The sequence below is a fragment of the Solanum verrucosum genome, unplaced genomic scaffold, assembly GCF_900185275.1.
Source record: "Solanum verrucosum unplaced genomic scaffold, falcon-dt-bn FXZP01000099.1, whole genome shotgun sequence".
Classification (NCBI taxonomy): Eukaryota; Viridiplantae; Streptophyta; class Magnoliopsida; order Solanales; family Solanaceae; genus Solanum; species Solanum verrucosum.
This window is the reverse complement of record NW_026020338.1, coordinates 299,044-319,198: the sequence shown is the minus strand read 5'-3', so window position 1 is coordinate 319,198 and position 20,155 is coordinate 299,044. Positions and strand designations below refer to the sequence as shown.

At 33.0% G+C, this 20,155-nt stretch overlaps 3 pseudogenes; 2 read left to right on the top strand and 1 right to left on the bottom strand.

The window, feature by feature from the left end:
* The window catches only part of LOC125836870 (TMV resistance protein N-like), a 170,749-nt pseudogene that overhangs the window by 84,662 nt on the left and 65,932 nt on the right, over nt 1–20,155 (top strand).
* On the bottom strand, nt 544–14,130 carry LOC125836934 (probable rhamnogalacturonate lyase B; annotated as a pseudogene).
* LOC125836933 (TMV resistance protein N-like) lies at nt 14,499–18,284 on the top strand (annotated as a pseudogene).

The window sequence follows — 20,155 nt, the reverse complement described above, 5'->3', positions numbered from 1 at the left end:
CCTATGGAATGTCCGTTAGGAATTGCCATTTTTTTCAGTATAAGGTACACAAATTTTATATATTTTTGGGGGCTAAATACATTTCTCAGAAGTTTTTTCAATTATAAAAATTTCAGATTTTTCATTGATTTCGGATACATTGCTTGACTGTCTGATACATTATAAATGATACATTACTTAATGGGAGGATATATCTGAGAGGGGATAGGATTGTATTCGAGAGGGGATTTTTGTATATATCTTAAGTTATAGTTTTAAATAATTTTTCTTTTTTTTTATAATGACATTGTATAAATTTGAATTAATCGGACTAGTAAATTTCAGACTCCAAATAAGTAGCCAAAAAAAAAAGTTAGATTCTCAAAGGCCTGAAAAAAGTTTAATTGAAAAAGTATTCATCTTTATAGTAAATAAAAATATATATATTGGATGCTACTTTTCAACTGATCTTATGGATCTTATCATTCTTTCACTTTTAAATATAGCGTTTATAATAAACAAATTTAAAAAAAGACAAATGAATCCAAGAAAATAACCATCTTATTACTGATGAGGTCCTTCAAAACGAATATAGTCATACATTACACCTTCAAAAAGGGAGAGACCACTTGATTGTACAAGAAAAATTGTGTTTGTTCCTTTGACAAGCAATTTGCCTTGTATTCCAATGCTATAAAGCCAATATAATCCATGAATTCCATGTCTTGCGATCGCATTACTTCTTCCAATATGTCCTGTCGAAAAATGAGGTTCCTGTATTTTTTCATCGTTGACATGAACCTTAAGAAAAAAACAACCAAAAATAAACTTTAGTTAGTTAAAGACATAATATATTCTAGACTGCTCGAATTCTCTAATAATAATATTGTACTTATATTTATAAAAATATTATCATATCGATAATATTTTTAAAAATCCGAACAACATCACACATATTCGAAATAAGAAGTCAAGAAATTAAAGGGAATATAAATACATACATGTAGATCAGCTTCATGAGCTGCAGCAAGAGCCAATTGGAGAGTGTAATTTGAGGCAATATTAACATTGGCAGGGTTAAATATAATTTTCCATGAAGTACCTTTATATTTCTTATTTCCTGTTTTCCTGCAAAAAAAAAAAAACATCAATTAATTTTTTATTAAAATAATTTATCTAATGATTGTAAAAAAAAATGGTCGATATATATATACAGTCGGACCGTTTTATTATTAATTAAGGGAAAATGCATAAGTACCCCCCCAGCCTATGCCCGAAATTCCAGAGACACACCTAACCTTTACTAAGGTCCTATTACCCCCCCGAACTTATTTTATATGTAATATTCTACCCCTTTTTGGCCTACGTGGCACTATCTTGTGGGCCCAGCACACGTTGACAATTTTTTCAAGGATAGTGCCACGTAGGCCGAAAAGGGGTAGAATATTATAGATAAATTAAGTTCGGGGGGGTAATAGGACCTTAGTAAAGGTTAGGTGTGTCTCTGGGATTTCGGGCATAGGCTGGGGGGGTACTTATGCATTTTCCCATTAATTAATAATCATTCGTGTTAGGCTTTCTATGGAACTGATCTTTCATGTTATGTTCTATGTACATAACAATAATTTACTAGTCTATAGCAATTAAAACATATCGAAGCAAATGACGTTATTATAAAGAGATTTGATTGTATAAACGAGCTTACCTAGTAACTTGAGCATAAAACCAATCTTTTGAGTAATTGCTAGTCCCAACATTGTAGAAAGATCATTTTTAGGATATAAAACACCATATTGTTCCCACAATCCATATTGTCTAAATCTGCAAACCAAAATTTAGAGTAAATAAACAACAACAAAAATTACAATTAATTAATATTTTAATATATTAGAAAATTGTTTTTGAAACTTACTTTGATTCAGAATTATTTTTGTATTTGTGAACTTTGAATTGTGAAGGTGGATTTGGAATAAAAAACTCAGCAGCAGTTCTATCTGGTATACCAATTTCCCAAATTGTAGCTCCATTTCTTGGAGGTTTATAAATCAAAGTACCTAATTTAATATTTGAACCTATATTTTTGTTCCAAAAAAAATTAGAAACTATGGTTTAGAATTAAGAAACAATAACAAATGAGTAATTAAGAAAGAAAATAAAATTAACCTGGAGTAACTTTTATATTTGAAGTGTATTTGTAGTCCCCGATAAAACCTGGAACTGTTGCATACAAGTTATATATATCGAATATGACATTTTTTTATGATGAAGTTTCCTTTATTGTCGGTTTTAGTCCAAAATTGATAACCCTGTAGATTATAAAACGTAATGAAATAAAAAAGATTAATAAATTTACATAATTAAAATTTTCTTCAATTTTTTTTTTAATAAATATTATATTTAATTAACCTTACTTTGTTTTCTCTTTGCCAAGATCCAGCTTCTCCTGGTGGCCCTAATCCTATATAAGCATTGGATGCTGCCACATTTTGTTTACTGATAAACCTTATAAAATAAAAACACAAAAAAAAATATTAATTGGTTAACAAATAGATATTATTATAACAATAATAACATGTTCGATATAATCTCATAAAGTGAAAAAGACCTACCTGTCATTAACAAATAGTTGGCCTCTAACAGTTCCTCTTTGATTAGATTTGATGTAGTCTTTTGAAAGTGCAAATTCATAAGGCCAACTTGCAACTTCTTGATTCATCTGTATATATTTGGTTAATGTGATTTGACACGAAGTTTACAAAATATGTATAATATATAAAAATATGACGCCCGGGATAGAAAATAAGCCTTTGAAGAAAGAGAGCACATCACATCTTAATTGAATCTCACATCAAAATAAAGTTAGGAACCTTATTATAAAAATGAGTTCAGAATTAACGTAACTGCTGAGCTACGATGTGTTTAGGGTCAAATCCAAAGACACAAATCTAAATGAGACGTCTAGACTCAAAGCAGATAATAGCTTAACAGTTGGATCAGGTGAATTGTTGGAGTTAAAAGGAGTACCAAATATAGATAATGGATTTTTTTTTCTAAAACGGACTAAAATGAAAAGTAAGACACGTAAACTGAAATCAAATACATACTCTTTTCTTTGCATCATTCCAAAGTATGGAAGGATTTGCCTTAGCTGCAGCATTTGAATTTAGATACACAAAAACAGGACCAATAACTTTTTTCCATGCTTCTCCTTGTCCAAATTTAATTGCTAAATCCTCTCCAGCATAATGTGTACTACAAAATACCTTGCAATTATAAATAAATAAATAAAAGTTAATTAATATAATTCTACACTAAAAAAAACATTATAGAAATTAATTAATTAATGACTTACGGTAAGTACAGTTGGACCAACATGTGTAGTAAGATCTTGTTTAAGAGGTCCTCCAATACGATATTCATTACTTGGATTAATCATCCAAAATCCTAATGGAGGATTAGTACTACTAATCCATCCATAAACTTTACCATCTTTATCATCATTTGAATAAAAATACTTGTCATCCACCTACATAATTATGTGGGGGGGGAAATCATGTTGTCGACTATTGTTACCATCAGAAATTGTGACAGGATGAATATGATCATATCTCTAACACGTACCCTTAATCAAAGGCAATGGTCATGAATATATAGTCAAAAATAATATTAGTATTTAAAGTTTATGAATTCTGAATTTGAAAGTCAAGTTATGAAGTGGATCATATATACTTATTGAGTTAATTCACATGATACGAATATAAATTAGTCGATTTATAAGTCTATTCTAAGTACAAAATCGTACCTCTCCTTTTAAATCTGGATTAGTCGGATTAGTGAGAAGAACAACTTCTTTATAGCCAAGCACTTGGCCTTTGTTTCGATCCACGTCTGTTGGCATGACACGTTGCCTCTCATCAGAAACAACCATGTAATTAAACCTATATACATAGATATACAATGTCAATATACTATAGTATTTAGTTTTTGAAAAAAATATTTTATCGATGATTGAGAAAATTTAGATTAAAAAAAATACATACATGTTTGTTTGAAGCCTAAACACAAGCCTGATATTTTGTATAGACGAAATTGGCCATCCTTTTAAACGTTCAACGATCGAATACGTATAAAATTCTGGTGTATCGCGTAGTATTGTAAACCTGAAATTAATTCTTATATATCAGTATATTGCTATAACGGTCAAAAGATATTTAGAGAAATTAAACAACGACGTTATTATAAAGAAGTTTGATCATATGTTCTGACAATGTAACATTATTTTTGCGCTATCAGAGTCGCCTAAAATATAATATTTTTTTAAAAAAATACTTACCTTTTATCAATGTTTAAGGGAGGTTGATTTGATTGAGAAGCATTCCATTTTCTTTTAAATGAAAGTTCTGTCTGGTTTTCATTGTGAATTATTACCTCAAAACTTGTTCCTATAAACCTGCAAAACCAAAAATATATTGGACTTAATTTCAATTTTTTACTGTCGTACGGATAAAATCCTTCCATTCTTAATCATCATAAGTCTCGAAGACAAGTCTTGTGAATGACAACCCTGATAGAGAATATTTCTTCCTTTAATGAGATCTACGCAATACGAATCTGAACATATAATGTTAGTGAGTATCAGACAATTAAAAAACACTATTGTAATAACAAACACAAATTTTCAATAGATTCCATCACAAATTGACTTATTAGAAATGTTTTCGATTGAATTTTATACTATAACGTTAGTTGGAAATTCACATTTTATAATAGTGAAAATATATACCCAAAAAAAAGATAACGATAATTTTCAATTATCCATGATGTTACGTACGGATTCAAACTATGAAACTAACTCTGATAGAAATGCAAGATTAGACAACATACATATACAATAGATCATTACATTGTAGTTCGTTCTTTCATCATACCCCAACATAACGAAAGCTTAGTGTATCGAGCTGTTATTTTTAATTGTTTTGTCAAACATAAATTTGAGACAAGAAGGTAAAAGTACTTTACTTTTGTGAAAAACTTGAACGAGGGTTAGCGTTACTCCAAACAGTATCCCAATACCTAAAATAGATATAATCAAGTATTATTAGTAATTAATTTCTACATTAAACAAAAATTTAAATGATTAATCAAAGTTTATAGATTAATTAATTACCCTCTATTGGTTTCATCATTTTGGATAGATAGTATATTTTGAACCCCACCATATGATATGCCAATGACTTGGCCATCTGGTGTTGATAAAGTAATATTAATGAATCTATTACTTATCGTCACCTGTAAAATTTAAATTCTGAATTTATGTCTGCTACGAGTAGGGGTCACAAAATTAATTAGCACATAATTAAAAGGTGTAAACATATAGGAAAAAAAATATTTGCTAAACATAGGTTTTTACTTGTTTATGTTGTTTGTCCAATTTGACTGGGGGCATTGTTGTCAATCTTCGTCTGTTTTAACAACAAAGAAATAATAAAGTTAGATGAATGCTCATGATTTAATTAAATCTACTTCATACGAAAATTATAACATATAAATAAATCATATTATACTAAAAAGGGTCATGTAACTCTCAAAAATCATATATCTTGTACATAGTGTCAAGAAACATGGATTAACAAATCGAAACGAAAAAAGGTCAAGGACAATTTTGACCATTTTCCATTTCTATCGAGGCACATACCTCAGTCAATTTCTAACGAAAGACAAAAATACTCCTCGATAAATAGTATAAGAGCAATTTTGACTATTTTCCGTTGAATAAAAATTTAGATACTTACCCATTGTGAGGATGACAATCAACTACTATGAACAACAACAAAGCAACCATATATCTCCACATTTTCTGCATTTTCACTTTTAAAAAAATTTCAATACATTCAAATAAAAATATCAGATTTGAATCATTTATCTAATAATATCACAAAAAGAAAAAATTACTAGGTGATTTTTATAATCTATCAAATTTTTTTAGTGAACAAAGTTACTCGATACTGTAGGTTACATACATCTAATTTGCTTTGTATATGTAATAATATGATATTTTTACTGTATTAAGCTTATATATAAGCTTTGAAATTGCTCATTAAATTAGATAATTTTCCTTAAATATAAATCTTAAAAGAGATTATAGTTGACTAATGAAACGAAAAGAAGCAAAAGTCATTTATTTTCTAAGTAAAAGTCAATTAATAGTAATTTACATAAAAACATAACAGGAAATACTATTACAATAAAGATGTCAAATTAATTTTTTCATTAGACAATTTACCTTCTTATATGTTCTACATTTCAAGAAAAAAAAATATTGCAAGTTTATATATAATATCGCGATAAATTGAGGTTTAGTAATAGATACATGCAAATACACTTATTATCTGCACAAATGCAATTACACAAAGATGTTGTATACGCGAAAATACTTTTAATTTAGTAAGTGCAAAAATATAACACGCGAATAATGTATATACTCACAGATACACTTATTATCTGCACAAATACAATTACCCAAAGATATTGTATACATGAATACCGTTATTAATTAAGTATACAAATACAACACGCGAATAATGTATATTTCCGCTATATATATATATATATATATATATACCTCTTGATACAATGTATTCCTCTACGTTTTAGAATCAAAATACTACTACGTTTCGTAATTAAGTAAGATAATCAATTTTTTATTTTTTTTAAATTAGGAAATATTTTTCAAAAATAATTCTGACAATGGAGGTCTTGTCATACAAAGTGCAGGCCTGTGGATGAAAGGGCCTGAGCAAATTGGGCCCTATTCTAATGGCCCATTTTTATTTGTTGTTCTTAAATCTGCAATCCATTAGATTATGCATATAAATATATTGGACATTTTGACATGACACTCACTCATTAGCAGCCAAGTATTAAAAAGTTCCAACTTCCAACCTGACATACTTATCTTTTAAAAAAGGAAATCGACGAAAAGAAAATTCGTAATCGTTATTCTTCGAGTGTACACAAAGTAAATTATGTTTTTATGGTTAGTTTGCAAACTACATAGGAGAAGAAAAAGGTATTAGATAAGTCATGTGTGATGAATTTGATTCAGAAGACGAAAAATTCTTAGTATTGTAAGTAAGGGGTTTTGAACTTGAGATCTCCAAGGAGGAAAAATAGTACTAGTTTGCATTTTATAGAAGTGACGATAGTTTGTGTGAGGTCTTTTTTTATTTCACGAGTAATTGGATCTGAATTTTATATTTTTGAATTCACATACACCGGCGTTATTAACTTGTTAAATAAAAATTTTAAAAAATATAATATGACACAATTTTTATTTAGTCAAAACTTTAATATAGATTTCGAATAATCAGAAAAAAAGTTTGTGACTAGCTCCTTGCATATGGACAATTAAATTGTGATGAGGATTGCGGTGGTTATATATTATTATTATTATTATTATTATTATTATTATTATATGTTTTCGGTTGTAGGTGATGAATTAAAGTGATATAATATATAGTAATATTATTTGTTGGCCATAACATAACAACAAACAAATTAATACAATGACGATTTCACCCATAAGACTTTTTGAAATAGTGATGAAATGCTTCACGAAAATATGATAACGATAAGGTTTGGTAGTAGTAATATCTTTGGATTTTATATAACTTCTTTTCGAAAAATAGAAAAGAAAAAAAATAACAAGAAACAATAAAGGTTAAGAAGGTAGGATTATTTATAAATATATAGATCATATGTATACAAATTATCATAATTTATTAAGATTAAAATAATCAGATGTCATAGAGTACAAAAATTTCGAAAGAATAAGATGCTATGAGGTGAGAAGGAAGCTAAAACCCTCAATTTACAGAAATTCCAAATCTTTTTTTTCCTACAAATAAATAATTAGTTAAATGTAAAAAAGATTTGTGTTTCTTTTTTTATGATTCTGTTATTAGAATTTGAGCTTCAATTATTTTTTTACTAAGAGAGAAAGAAATTGTTATCGTTCTATAATTCTACCACATTACTTATTTTAGTATTGCTTTAAACCTAATTAATGTGTTTTATTTTGGAGTCTAATAAATTATGAATAATAATACATTAGTTCATATAATCTCTTTCGATTTATTTTTTTGACAAGATGGATAACTAATTTTCTCCAAAATAAATAATATAAAGTCAGCTACATTTTTCTTTAATGAAAGTTTGGCCCCGCTACAATAGAAAATCCCTATTCTACGCTAACAATTAATCATAAATATTCTTTCCCTTAACATTTGGCAATGTATTAATAATAAAATAATTCAAACAAGAAACTATGCTTTATATCAATTAAAAGATTTTTATATTTGTCACAAAAACTAGTCAAACTTTTGCTAGTAAAAATCAATGAAGGTTTCAAAGTGAAAGTGGGCATTTAAGACCTCGGGTTCGAGTTTTAGGTATGAAAAAATTTACCTCTCTTTGAACGGAGTCTTACGCGATGCGAATTCAAAATAATCAGACTTCAATATGAATATCAGACACTGAGTGTGGAAAAAACGGCATTTAGGTTTTATTCTATTTTTTAGAATTGGCGTAAATATGGTCCTCGAGAAATTATTCTTCCGAACTGCAGTAAAATTGCTTCTTGTATTTACTCGTATATTAATCAACAATACTAATTTTTTTGCTTATAGACTATAATCGAATATTTGAAATAACTTACAAAATTATAGATAATTGTCTAATGTTTACTCAAGAGACTATTAGTATTAGTATGTTCAAAGCGAATTTTTAAGTCGCAATTTAAAAGGTTCATAAATTAAAATATAATTATTTCACCAAAAGAATAATCGACGAATATTTCACAAGTGAAAGGGACATAAAAAGAAAAAAAGGAAAAAAATATTAAATTAATTTAAATTTATGATAGGGTCCTTAATATTTGTAACATCCGGCAATTTGAAATAACTATGGAAAAGCTTGAAATTTGAAAGTCATTTTTGGGAAAATAATGAAAGGAATTCAGAATCTGGAAATTTGGCCAAGTTCAAAAATCTGGAAATTTGGCTTAGTGTGGAAATCAGTGAGTTTTTGGCCAACTTTGAGTAGTCGTAACTCCTAGTTCAGGATGAGTTAGGAGTATTTCCAGTTATGGTTTCGAAGCTTGTGGAATGATCTTTCCAACGCCACCGAGTTTGCTCGATTCTGAGTTCGTATGAGCGATTTATACCCTTTGAAAGTTGGGGCAGTTGGCAGGGAGTCCGTCCGGAAATTTAAGGGCATTTTGGTCTTTTCACAAATCATTTCTTTTGAGGTTATATTGTTGTGTTAGGCTGTTTGTGGATCATTTTTGTTCCATTTTAAAAGAGAGTAAGAGTTAGGGTTCTTGAGTGAAGAAGAGAAGAAGAGAGAAAGAAGAGAAGAAGAAGAAGAGATCAAGGAGATTCGTCAAGATCATCGTGGATTTTCGTCGGGGGTGATCCCTATCAAGGTATGTGAGTCTTTAGTGTGGGTTGATCCTTTCCCCCCACACACCAAGCTCATTTTTATGATTTGAGAAGAGATTGGATTTGTTGTTGAAGTTGTTAGTTGTTGTTGATGTTGTTAGTTGTGTTGTGGAAGTTATTGTTGGTTGTGGGACATGATTGGGTTGTGTATTTGAGTTGAAATCTATTGTATATTGAGGGATTTTATGATCCTTAGTGCTAGCTGGTTCATACCCCCACACACCAACTCGTTTTTAATTCCAAGAAAAGATTTATTTTGGTTGTTGAAGTTGTTGGTTGTGTTGTTGAAGTTCTTGCTGATTTGGGACAGAATTTAGTTGTGTTTTTGAGTGGAATCCACTGTATGTTCAGGGGTTTATGACCCCAAGTGTTTGGGAAAAGAACCTTTGAAGTTAAGAGGGTTAGAGTTGGCATCATGAAGGAGAAAAGGAAGGCTGCTTTCAGGGAAACAAGTCTGCGTTACAGCTGGGTTCCCTCTGTGAACAGAATCTGATCTGTTTTCAGAATTTAATTTTGAAATTTTTCTTAAGTCTAGCTGTCCTAAATTATTCCTAATCATCATGGGGTCTTTCCAAACACAAATCATTACCCTTGAATTCATAATCCAAGTCAAGTGAAGTTAGTTTCCAATTCAAGTGAAGTTAGTTTCCAAGTCAAGTTGAGTTAGAAGTCAAGTGAAATTAGAAGTCAAGCTTAGAAGTTAAGAAGTTAGTTCAAGCAAGTCCTCCAAGCTTTTCAAGAGTCTTTATTGAACGTTTTAACTTCATTCTAAGGCTCAAGTTGCAAGTCAAGTAAAGAGTAAAGAGTCAAGAGTTTAAAGTTGAGTTCATTTCTCAAAGTTATTAGGGAACTATGTATTCCCAAAGAAGTTTTAAAGAAATGTTTTTACATTTAAACAAGGTTGGAAACTGAGATTTCCAAAAGAGCCTTCGGGCTAGTTTTTGAGTAATTATCTCATATCAGCAGGAAGAAATGTGTTTTAAAAACATAAGAGCCAGTATATTTTTGGGAGTAGTATCGAGCACCGAATTGGGGGAGCGTTCAAAGAACCCACAACCCCCATAGAACCATGTTAGCCACCATGGGTAGAAAAGGATCATACTTTTTAGATGAATCCTTTTCAGATTAGACTAGTGGATCCATTAGGCAGTTCAGGTCTTATACCTTTGGCCGGGTATAAGATGCTCTGGCAGCGTGAGGTCGATCGCTGTATCATCACTATAGCTCTTATGTGATGGTTGTCGGTTAGAGAAACTCCCACAGCAGTTATTGTATTTTCATACACAGAGATTATTGTATTTTTATATACATCAGTTCATTGTAATTCTATATACATTTCAGGCTTATTGTATCTTTGTATACACACAGAGTTTATAGCATGTTTTAAACAGTCTTTCTTTATATCGCACTTGTTTTAAATTGCCTTATATTGAAAGAAGTCAGTCAGGTTGAGTTGAGTTGAGCTAGGTAAGCTATTCAGTTTCTTCCAGATTTCCTTCTAGCCTTTGTTGCTTAGTTTTCCAGCTTGCATACTCGTACATTCCATGTACTGATGCCAGTTGGCCTGCATCGTTTGATGATGCAGATTCAGGTACCCCGGATCAGCATCCTGCATGTCGTTGATCCAGCTGAGCACTCCAGAGTCAGTGGTGAGCCTCCTTGCATTCCGGAGGACTCAATTATTTTGTGTTCTTAGTTTTTGTTTTATTAGGATGTTGCGGGGTCTGTCCCAACATCCATCTCAGTATTTTAGAGGCTTCATAGACAGACAGTCAGTCAGTTAGTTTTGAGTCTCTCATCTATATATATATGTAAATATTCTATTTTGAGATTCGAGTTGCCTTTATGGCCATATTTTATAAGTTAAGTTGTTTTGTAATATTGCATTGCATTGAGTTATTCTGTTGAGGTTTCCGCTGAGTTAAGAAAGCCAGGCCAAGGGTTCGCTTGGGGCCAGAAATGGTCTCCGGGTGCCGGTCCCGCCCAGGATGTAGGCTCGGGGCGTGACAATATTTTCTTTTTAGAGGATTTAGTCACTAATGTTTTCAAGTAGTGCATGGAAAATGACGTTGTGATGGGATCCAATATTTTAAAATTGGAATGTTCGTCATATCATAGTCTAAATTAATAAGTGATTTGTAGACGTTCCACTCATAATTAATGAGTGCCACAATGAAATTACTTTTTAAAACTAAAAAATAAAAATGGACCCCCTTAGTTCTTTCGGAAAAAAAGAACAGTCTGATGCACAAATCATCCCATGTTATTAAATTTCGAAAAGAGCCGCATCTAAGGTGTGCGATGAGTCGATGAAGACGGTCTGTCGTAATACAAGTATTAGTAGCTGCTTCCACGAGTATCAGCATTGGTTACAGAAGTATTGGGGGCCATTTTGACGCCTTAGCAGGAAAAAAAAAAGGATCAACTCGTGGGAGTTTAGAAGCGCCTTGATACCATAAAGAAACGAGATTAAAGATGGGAAAATTGTATATATTATTATTGACCATATGGCTGCTATATAAAGAATCTATACAAGACCTAGAAAAGATAAAGACTATTAAACATATTCCTGAGGATTAGGAAGTACGAAAATAGAATTCTACAAAAGTAAAGAGTCTCATCCGTTATTAATACCATCATGTCGGAGTAACCTTCAAACGTGAGGGTTCTGTATGAGTTATAGCTGTTGTATGTAGGAATCTGACGAGGGCAGAGATATAGTAAGTAACATTACACATTTGCACCACTCTCAGGATTGGATAACATAATTGCATTCACAACTGAAAGTTATGCAAACTGTATTAGTGTAGTTGGGTGATGAAGTATTCTATGACATCTTGCGACTTGCATCATATCTTGTAGTTGGATCATTGACTATATATATTCCCTTAATCATCTCTTGGTGCTCCATCTGTATTATTTTACTCTGCAAGCCATTATTCTGCTTTTCTTAGTACCAAGTTTCAGATTTTGACCTTGTTGTACTTCATTTTTAACTACTCCTATTCCCCTGATCATGTCTTTCTGCAGATGTATACCCAACCGATATAAAGAATTCACCGCGTTATCATTATGAGTTCACAGAGAAAGCAAAGTGTTATTCCCAAAGGTAGCAACTGCTCCATGGCTTTAAGACTTGCTACTAGTTCATTTTGATGCTCTCTCTGATTGTTGTACTTCATTTTTTAACTATACCTGTTTCCGGGTACTGCTAACTGATGGTTGTTACTGTAATTTTATATAGATTAGATTAAACTGAATACGAATGTTAGCCTTCGGACTAAAAATAGGACTTGTGTCAACAATCTAAAACTCACAGATAAAATCAAATTTTAGAATTAGCCCAAAAAACACAAGATCAATTGTAAGGATTTCATATCGGAAGTGAATTACGAGGATTAAACATCTACTATGTCTCTCTATATAGTTTCATAATCATTATTGGTAATGGTGAAGAAAATTCATAATGGCTTTGTTAACTCTTTTATTGCCCTAACGCTCAGTGGAGTGGGTGGAGAACCATAAGGTCTCTGATTCTAGTTCCGGTAGAAGCAAAAAGTAGCCTAGACCAGATTTCACTTGAGTAGTCACAGCTGAAGAAAAGGTGTTCAATAGTCTCATTCTCCTTGTTGCATAACTCACATTGTTGTTCATCAACTACACCCCATTGTAGCAATCTGTCTTTTGTATGTAGTCTTCTAAGGGCAGCCAATCTAAGGATAAAAATCCATTTTGGAGAACCTGGATTGTTGCAAATAATTTTTCTCCACTGTACTTTTTGGAACTCACCCCTCATCAAGACATACATCTTCCTAATGGAATAACTATGCATGTTTGACAAATCACTAACTTGTAAACCAATGTCCTGTAGGCATAACTTCATCTTCAAAATCTTTTGTGTTGGGTTGGATTCCCATATTGGCCTTCCTTTTATATAGTTACAATGCATCCATCTAACCCATAATGTATCTCTTTTAGAGCACAGGTTCCAGAGTAATTTGCTAATGGCAGCTCTGTTCCACACTGTAATATCAAGAATGTGTAGGCCACCAGCAGTTCTTGGTAAGCACACCTTATCCCAGGCTAGCAAAGCCTTCTTTGTTACTTCTGTACCTCCCGTCCACAAGAACCTCTTACAAGTTGATTCTGTAAGTTTGATCACCTTGGCGGGTAACACAAAAATTTGTGACCAATAAATCTGGATAGAGAATAATACAGATTTAATTAGCTGCTCTCTGCCTGCGTAAGATAGAAACTTTGTTGTCCAACATGTTATTCTTCCTAGCATCTTGTCAATCAAGGGTTGGCATTGGGTAATTGATAGTCGTTTAGTACTTAGAGGCCCTAAGTATCTAAAAGGCATCTCACCTCTAGTAAATCCAAGAATATTCAAGATAGCTGTCTGATTTATGGCATTCACCCCTCCAAAATATACAATACTTTTGTCTTTGTTTGCAATCAGACCAGAAGCATGAGCAAATTGTTGAAAATAATCAAACAGCAGCTGTACAGACCTTATGTCACCCTTGCAAAATAATAATAACTCATCAGCAAAACCTAATTGAATAAGTTTTATCTTTGAGCACCTGGGGTGAAACTTAAATTCAGAATGGGTCATTAGGCTCTTCAATAATCGTGAGAAGTACTCCATTTCTAAAACAAAGAGAAAGGGGAAAACATAGGGTCCCCTTGTCTCAATCCTCTCTTAGCATCAAAAGGTACAAAAGGCCAGCCATTGATACAGATTGAGTAAGACACGGTTCGAAGGCACTCCATTATCCAGTGTATGAATTTTGTAGGGAAATTCAGATGTGTCATTACTTGCTTGACAAAGATCCATTCTAGTGAATCATAGGTTTTTTGCGTATCTACTTTAAGCATACATCTAGGAGAGATCCCCTTTCTTCCATAGCCCTTAACCAGTTCATGACTTAAGATAATATTGACATGCAAATTTTATACAGACATTTGAAGTTATACTTTGTAGACTAATGAACCTTTTAACAGGGAACCAAGACAATGGAAGCAATCTGGACACATGGTGTTCAAAAATTATGCTTTAGCAAAGAAGCCATGAAAAACATGAAAAGGCTTAGATTATTATGCATCATGAGTTTTCGTACACATGATGACTCCATTGAGAACCTGCCCAACAACTTGCATTGGTTTTTCTGTCATCGTTATCCTTGGGAGTCATTATTAGAAAATTTTGAACCTAAGAAGCTTGTTTGTCTTGATCTCCAAAAGAGTTCCCTGCGTCAATTATGGACCGGAATAAAGGTACAATTGTTGAATTTAATTTTCATTATTTTTCAATTTGTCAAATACGTACATAGATAGACTATCAAATTTTAAATAAATTTTGGTCTAAAATTGTTGGGGTGGTCCAATTAGAGTCAAAACTGAGGTACCAGTTTCGTTGGCTATTTTGTATTGAGAATTCGAATTTGATGAAACGAATGAAAATTAGTTGTTGAGCTTTTTAATTTTAACAACATAAAAATACTTAGCTTAGTTGAAATTAAAGATAATTTTATATAAATTGGGTTGGAGCAAATTCGATTCAATGAGAGTAAGATATTTTTTATTGGTCCACTAGCCAAATCTTAATTATCCTGGGCAGTATCCTAATTCTTTTGTGTTTTGAATAGCAGCATTTGCCGTCTCTGCGAAAGCTAGATTTTAGAGATTCAGAAAGGCTGATTCAAACACCAGATTTCACGCAAATGACAAATTTGGAGTATTTGGATCTGCGTAACTGTAGTGATCTTGAAGAGGTTCACCATTCCTTGGAGTGTTGCAGAAAACTCATTGTGTTAAATTTGCAGAGGTGTAGATGCCTAAATAAGTTTCCATGTGTTAACGTGGAATCTCTTGGATCTCTGATTCTACTACATTGCTCTAATTTAGAAAAATTTCCAGAAATCCTCGGAAGAATGAAGCCAGAGTTAGAGATCAAGATGAGCTGGTCTGGGCTAAGGGAAATACCATCATCTATTATTCAGCAATACGCATGTCATCTTACAGAGTTAAGTTTGAGTGATATGAAAAAACTTGTAGCACTTCCAAGCAGCATTTGTCAGTTGAAAGGTTTGGTGAAGCTGGATGTGTCATACTGCTCAAAACTTGAAAGCTTGCCAGAAGAGATTGGTTATTTATAAAACATGGAGGAGCTTCATGCTAGCTTTACTCTAATCTCACGACCTCCGTCTTCCATTATCCGCTTGAACAAGCTTAAAATCTTAAGTTTTAGATTAGACTTGAAACCTATGTCTTTTGCCACAAAAGAATCAAAATATAGAGTGTACTTGGTGTTCCCTGAGGTGAATGAAGGGTTGCGCTCATTGGAAATTCTGAATCTCAGTTTCTGCAATCTAACAGATGGAGGACTTCCGGAAGACATTGGATGTTTATCCACTTTGAAAGAGTTGAATCTCAGGGGAAATAATTTTGAGTGTTTGCCTCGAAGCATAGCCCAACTTGGTTCTCTTCTATCCTTGGACTTATCAGAGTGCAGGAGGCTTAAAGAGTTTCTAGGTGTTAACATGGCTGAAGGGTTACGGTCGTTGGAAATTCTGGATCTCAGCTACTGCAATCTAATAGATGGAGGACTTCCGGACGACATTGGATGTTTATCCTCTTTAAAAGAGTTGAATCTCAATAGAAACAATTTTTAGCGTTTGCCTCAAAGCATAGCCCAACTAGGTTCTCTTCGATTCTTGGACTTATCTGATGCATTGAGGCTTAAAGAGTTTCTAGGTGTTAACATGGCTGATGGGTTACGCTCATTGGAAATTCTGAAACTCAGGAACTGCAATCTAATAAATGGAGAACTTCTGGACGACATTGGACATTTATCCTCGTTGAAATACTTGTACCTCAATATAAATAATTTTGAGTGTTTGCCTAAAAGCATAGCCCAACTAGGTTCTCTTCAATTCTTGGACTTATCATATTGCAAGAGGCTCAAAGAGTTGCCAGGTTTCAAGGGGATGCAATACTTGAATACTTTGGATCTCAGTTTCTGCGATCTAACAGATGGAGGACTTCCGGAAGACATTGGATCCTTATCCTCTTTGAAACACTTGAATCTCAAGGGAAATAATTTTGAGTATTCGCCTCATAGCATAGCCCAGGTTGGTGCTCTTCAAACCTTGGACTTATCAGATTGCAAGAGACTTAGACAGCTGCCAGGTTTCACGGGGATGCAATACTTGGATACTTTGGATCTCAGTTTCTGCAATCTAACAGATGGAGGGCTTCCGGAATACATTGGATCCTTATCCTCTTTGAAAGAGTTGAATCTCTGTGGAAATAATTTTGAGCATTTGCCCAACTTGGTGCTCTTCAAACCTTGGACTTATATACATTGCGAGAGGCTTACACAGCTGCCAGAATTTCCACGGCAATTACATACAATACGTGCAGATTGGAGTAATGATTGGATCTTTAATTCATTGTTCCAGAATATCTCAGCATTGCAGCATGACATCTCTGCTTCAGATTCCTTGTCACTAAGAGTGTTCACCATTATAGGGAATATCCCAAGATTATTCCATCATCGGGAAGTTGGTAGAAGTATATCAGTCAAATTGCCTGAAAATTGGTACGTAAGTGATAACTTCTTGGGATTTGATGTATGTTACTCTGGCAAATTAATTGACACAATAGCTCATTTGATTTGTTATGATGAGAGGCCAGTGACGCGTATCACCCAGAAACTTGCCTTATCCAATCACTCAGAAGAATTTCCACAATCTGCTATTCATTGTTTCTTGGTACCTCTTACTGGCTTGTTGGATAAATCTAAGGCAAATGGAAAAACACCTCTTACTGGCTTGTTGGATCCTCTTACTGGCTTGTTGGATAAATCTAAGGCAAATGGAAAAACACCAAATGACTATGGACGCATTAGGATATTTTCCACTGAAGAAATGAAGGAGTTTGGACTTCGTTTATTGTATAAAGATGAACCTAAGATTGAGGTGAGTTGCTCCTCTTCTCAGAAACAATGATGAACTAACAGCCATGATGATAGTGAACACCAAGATGAAGCCAGGCTATCAGAAAATGAGAATGATCATACACCAGAAGCAACTTTTTTTCTTCTTCAAATTTTATAAGAATAATATTTGTACAGAGCCACATTTTGTTGTTTGTTGGATGGTGAAATGGAGGTTTATTTTTCATGTTCAATCATTCACTGTTTACCAATTGTCTTTTCTCTTCTTATATACAATTCTCTCCAAAACCAAAAAAAATGTTCTTCTCTTGTGCTGAGCCATGATTTACCACGGTGAGATAACTTGTATGAACAAGCTTAAATTTTCGGTTAACTTATTTTGGGTTTGAGCCTTGGATATTGAGTAGCCTTTGTTAGGAATGATTTTATGTTCAATGTGAGACTTCCCAACAGAAACCTGAATTAAGTCAGACTCCTATATATCAAGGGAACAAAAGAGGTACTTCTTTTGAAGGGAAATGTGAAAACATAAGATGTCGTGATGTTGGAAAATTATTAATGCATTGAATTATTGGATGTTCTCTTTGTTTTTCTGAGCAATTTTGCTAGCAAAGGTACAAGGAAAAGGATACTCGAATCGTGTGTTTATATCAACTATTCTACAAGGGGAAAGTATTTGTTTTTAAGCAAGATACAATATGTCAAACTCATGTGCATTATTCATTTTGTTTGTCACTACTCACCTTGTTTTTGAGTTATTTTCAATGGTTTTTGAAATCTTATAGGTTAAATCGATAACCAAACTAATAAATGAATATCTTAATGGATCTATAACGGTTTAGTATGTTACAAATCATTAACTGATAAGTCAAACTGAAAAACTTCAAAATTGAACTGAATCAACCGATATTGTGGTAGATAGTGATAGTTTAGGTAGTAATTGTTGGTCTAATCAATTTCAAGATGTATTTTAATGCATAGATATTGATAGTTCATCATATCATATATCATATATTACTAAAAGTGGGAAGCTCCTAACCTCAAAGTTGAATTACCATTTTGCCCCTAAAATAAAATACAATAATTAAATAGTAAATATTAATCATCATTATAAGCCAGCAGCTGCACAACTCTCATGGCTGCTACGACCACTGGACGACCTCCTTTCGAGGCTGTCCAGCCCGCCCCACCACCCCAAACCACCACATACGCCACCCTTTTCAATTCCAATACTATAAATCCTAAACAATCTGCCCTAATTAACTCAAAAACAATCGCAAAACCAATCGAAATAATTCATGGATAACCTACTATCACGTTTTCAATGGAGGAAAGGCAAGACTTTATGATTGAAGAGGGATTGCATCAAGCAGTGGTGTTTAAATTATCCCATGGTGCGCCAGATTTGAAGGTATTAAGGTCAATTTTACCAAAACATCTTGGTACCAAGGGAAATTGTTTAATTGGCTTACTTGCTCCAAGACAAATTTTGTTGAGATTTGATCAATATGAAGATTATGTACTAGCATTATCTCGCTCAGTTAATTATCTTCTCTACAATGGAGAGGAGCACCAATGTAGGGTTTTTCCATGGTCCATTGGATATAATCCTAAGGAGGAAACGACGTTAGCTGTGGTTTGGATTTCTTTACCAAACTTATCTCCAGATTTGTTTGCAAAGAAGTGTTTGTTGTCTATAGCATCGGCAGTTGGGAAACCAATAGCTATAGATAAAGCTACTCAAATCAAGCCAAGACCTAGCATAGCTAGGGTCAAGGTTATACTTGATCTAATGGAAAAGCTTCCAAATCGTATAAGATTGCAGTTTGTGGATGGAAAATCTGATAAGTTGATCGAGGTTTTTCAGGAGATCGTATATGATAATCTACCTTTGTATTGCAATTATTGTAAGCACCAAGGTCATGATGAAGATAGTTGTCGTTTGATCTCAAAAAGAAATCAAAATAACAAACAAATTGATAATACCATTGAAGTTGCTACAAAAGGTACTACTGATAGTGAAAAGTATCAAGGTGATGCAAGAGAAATACTAAATGAAAAAAGAAAGGTTGTAGATATCAATCAAAGTAAAGCTACTTCGTTAGATTGGCAGTTGGTTGATGTCCATTCTGAGCAAAATCGTGCACACTCAATGGATGTTGTTACAAGTAATATTGGTGTTCAAACAACGACCGAAAACAAAAGGGGAACGCCAAGAGTTGGGGTTGATGCACCGCGAGTTGGTTCAGGCAAAAAAATAATGGATTCAGGACACAAACTAATGGATACATCTGATGTTGAAGATGCTGAAAATTCTGGGCAGCATGTTTTGCAAGTTGAAACCAAGAATGCAACTAAAAATTGGACACTGGTTGCACACAAAAATTCAACTAGTAATCGGAGCCTTTCCCCGACTAGTCAAAATAATTCTCCATGTAGTGAAAAGGGTGCGACTGGAAATTTTTATGACAGTGAGAAGAGGCAAGATATTAGTAATGCCTCAAGAGACCTATTATGTTCGAATAGCTTTGATGCTTTATCGAAGACTACTGGACAACAAGTAAAGTTAACAGAGAATGACAACGATTTGATCCAAGAAAAGCAGGTCTCACCGCCTACTTGGAATAGCAAATTAAGTCCAGAAGCTCCCGTATTTGTGCCTAAATGTGTGATTGCAAAGAAGAATGAGTCAAGGGTCTTAGTATCAAATACA